We start from the raw sequence: 4,020 nt of genomic DNA, 5'->3' as shown, positions 1-4,020 counted from the left end.
TTTGGTCCAGCTCACAGGTGCTGGAAGTTGTGTGTGTCCCTGCACAAAGTTTTATTGACTCGCACTGGAGTGAAGTGGCATCAAACAAACAAGGCAGGTAGGTTAAGTTAATCATTCTCCCATCCTGTGACCCCCTTTGCCATCGTCTGTCCATTCAAACAACCTTGAATTGGATGGATTACTAAATCAAACTCAAGCATTTGTACTGGATGCTGGGAAATGTGAAGGCACTCTCTTGGTTTGTGTTCTGAAATGATTAGGTCTTTGCAAGAGAGTAGATAGAAAAAATGTTACGGGAAAGCATGAAAAGTCATGTGCCCATTTCTCCTGAAACTAGAGTCCCAATGGTACTTTCAGCCATGCGTTCCTGTGTTGATTTATCATAGAATCATAGAATGGCAGAGGTTGGAAGGGACCTTTAGAGATTATCTAGGCCAACCCCCGTGCAGAAGCAGGTTCACCTAGATCAGGACCCATTTCCATTTGATTTCAGAGTAAGCAGGATTATCAGATACATATAATATTAACTCTGTAAAACAGTTTAATTTTACTTTTTTATCAGAGTTTATTCTCTCTTATGTTCCCTTGACTTAGACTTTTCTTTTTTATTTTTTCTATTTGGGAGTAAGATTTTGAGTTTATTTTAGTTCAATAGCATAACTTTAGGTTTAAGACCCATGGATAGCTCTTTAGTGTTCTTCCTTACCAGACATTTAGCCTCACACTGCATGTACAAACTCATCCAGTGACGCTGTCAGACTTTGCTCACCCATATTTTATCCTGATTTCAACATCAGTTGCATTTCCCAAGTGGCCTTTGCCTTGGAAACGTTGCATTGCAGCACCATTTCATGTCTTCTCTTGCATATTAGGTCCCTGGTGTTGCTTCAAAACAACTTGTTGAATCAAATGTGCTGGTGACTCACCAGAGGGAGGAAAGGAGCTGAATATTGGATGAGAAAAACAGGCTTGAATGGGCTCTGCTGGGTCATACAGTTTAGTCTTCTGCAAATTGAAGGCAAAAAGTTCCTAAAATCATTAATTCCTTCTGAAAGCTAGTGAGCTTATCCACTTTCTTGTTGTCCCACTTTAGTAAAAATTGTCTTGTACTGAGAGCTTGGGATAACCTAGGTGTGCAGGAGTAAATATGGAAGAGAGGCATTCTAGCACTTGAACCAGATTAGCAGATATTTTACAGATTATGCAAAAAATATGAAGCTGGTCCCATTTATAGTCCTGGTATTACAGGACTATATTACTATGTTATTTGGTTGTCTCCTGTGCGTGAAGCTATTTAGTGCAAACCTGTATGCTAGGCCAGGGAGACAAGGCAGATGGGCCCAAAAGAGGAGCTGATGGAAGCCAGGCTTAGCTCAGGGAAGGGAGACAGAGAAGGGGTTGGATACTGAGCAGTTATATGTGGGATCAGGTTTATCAAGTTTTAGGAATAATTGGGAAAGAAGGATAAAATGAAGGAGCATAATACAAAGTATACTTCACTGACAAGCAGGTTTTTGCGAGCTACTCAAGTCTGTTTAGCTCCACATGTTTTTAACAATCTTAACTCCATTTTCAGTTATCACTTGAGATCCTGGGTTCCCTCTCTCCTGTTCCACATGCCCTGATTCCATGGCCACTGTCCTCTTCCCAGCCACAGCTGATATCTGCTTGCCAGTCCCCATGCTTCCTTCCCATCAGGTATTATCAGCTAATGGTTTTTTCCTTACTCCAATGCAATATTTTTTTTCTGCACAGCCCTGCTCTCCCCATCACTTCTGAGCCCTTCCCCATTCTTCTGTATCTCTCATTTCTACTGAGGTATTCACTGAGCTAACGCACTTTGGTACACATCCGTTGGTAAAAGTCTAAGAAAACAGTTTAATATGTGGGTTACATGCAACTATTTCTCCTAAACAATTGAGGTTTAAAAAACCTTGAGTTTAATCGAGGTTGTAAACCTCTTTGATAAACATGATGTTTTAAAGATTTTCATCAGATAACCTTTTCTTATAGACTTTCACAACCAAAAAGAGCTAGTTGTGGTAACCAAAGGTGTGTTAACATGTGTCCAGGACCATTTTGGAACATTTACATACATCATGTAAGCAAGCACTCTTTTGCAAGCTTTCCTCATGTCAAAGGTCTACGTATACTTCTTCAGGTCCTTCAGGTTGCAGTTGCCACTTTCAGACTTGGGTCTGGTTCTCTCAATCTCGTTGTCTCAGATCTGGTTAAAATGCACCTATTCCAGTGTGGATGCTCCTGATTTATTTCTGAGGAAAGGACAGAAAACTTGTATTGCCATTTCTTTCAATGTCAATGCAAATTTGGAGAAATAGTATTCATCTCTGGTTTAATGGATCTGATCCCAGGAAACTGCACTTGGAGATACTGTCAGAAATTGATCATAGTACAAAAACACTCCTTCTATAAGTTTTCCCCAACAAAATGTCAAACAGGAGAAATGTCTTTCATCTGCCAGACTTGGACTCATCACCACTGTCTTGTGACAAGGATGTGGCCTCTCAAAGTGTCATACGAAAGGATCTCGTGTGAACTGCTGATTTATCTATCTCCTTTTGTGCATTCCATTCCTCTTTTTCTTCATAGATCCATACAGTATCTAAATCTTTTCCCAGTTCTGGTCTTGTTGTGTTTATTCTCATTTATTTGACCACTGTCAGGGTGGAAGTTTATCAGATCTTATTTCAGAATCAGAGTCCATTAGTTAGCACAGTGGTTAAAATATAAACAACAGTAGGAGGCTTTTTAAATAGAAGTTGACCCTTGAAATTGGGTTTACTGTAAGCTCAGAAAAGTACCCTGAAAAAGAAATTGCAAATAGTGTCAGAACACATTGAATAAATTATTGAATAAATTCATATAAACACAATTTCCCTAAATTTCAGAATCAGAAAAGTCAGAAAACAGTCACTCAGATACTAGTTACTTGCTAAGAGGAAAATAGACCAAAGGCAAGATTCAGTTGCTTGGAGGGAAAGAGCTCAGAAGGCAGCTCTAAGGGAACAGCTGCAAGACTGGAGTGAGCATTAACCAGAGGTGCTCATGTAAGAGTTCCAAAGGGTAATGATATGACACAGACATGCAGGTAGCTGCGAAATAAGGAAGGTAGTTTTACTTTCTTTTCAGAAACAACCAGATCAAGTGACAAAAGTGGCTCTGATTCACATAGCCAGAGGGAACTTTGAGCAGCAGCCCCAGAGAGATAATGTGGATGACTTCTAACAGCAGGAGCTGCTGTAAAGTGGGAAGGGGTTTATGAAGAAAAAAAGTAGCCAAGCTAAAACCAAATTCTCTTCTTGCTCTACATGTGAAGGAACATAGAGGGCAGAAGACCTGGTGGAGAAGCTCATCTCTGCAATTTCTGGCCATGGACACTAATGTATCCAAGGAAAGGAAAGTGATGATGACAGTAAGGAGACACAGAGAGGATGTTTTTCCAGTAGTGAGAGTTCTAGTCTCTGAGATGTTCATGCATTCTGGCTACTGCCAAACATAAGAAATCAGTAGAATGAAGTAAGACAGACATATGAGAAGCAGAGAGGTTAGGAAGCAAGCAAATAAAATCTCACCTTTATAGTAGAAAGAGCTAAGGAATTAACTACTATGGTTTCTGTGCTGCTGAAACAATATCCAAAATAGCAAGGATCCTGCAATTGCCTTTAAAAGAGTTGTGAAGAGCATTAATGCTATAGAGATTTTGATAGCAGCCTTTACTGGAGATGATTAGGAGGAAACCCAGGGGGGTTGTGGAGTCTCCTTCCTTGGAGGTCTTCAAGACCCGCCTGGACATGTTCCTATGTGACCCTGATCTAGGTGAACCTGCTTCTGCAGGGCGATTGGACTAGATGATCTGTAAAGGTCCCTTCCAACCCCTACCATTCTATGATTCTATGAAATGCAATCCTTTCCCCTGCTTAAAAGTAAGCAAGCGAAGAGTGACATTTAGCACACATTGTGCTAGAACTCTTTATACATGAGAGACAACTTCATCACGTC

Source organism: Colius striatus, chromosome 2 (genome assembly GCF_028858725.1).
Source record: "Colius striatus isolate bColStr4 chromosome 2, bColStr4.1.hap1, whole genome shotgun sequence".
Lineage (NCBI taxonomy): Eukaryota > Metazoa > Chordata > Aves > Coliiformes > Coliidae > Colius > Colius striatus.
Note: the sequence above shows the minus strand (reverse complement) of the source record.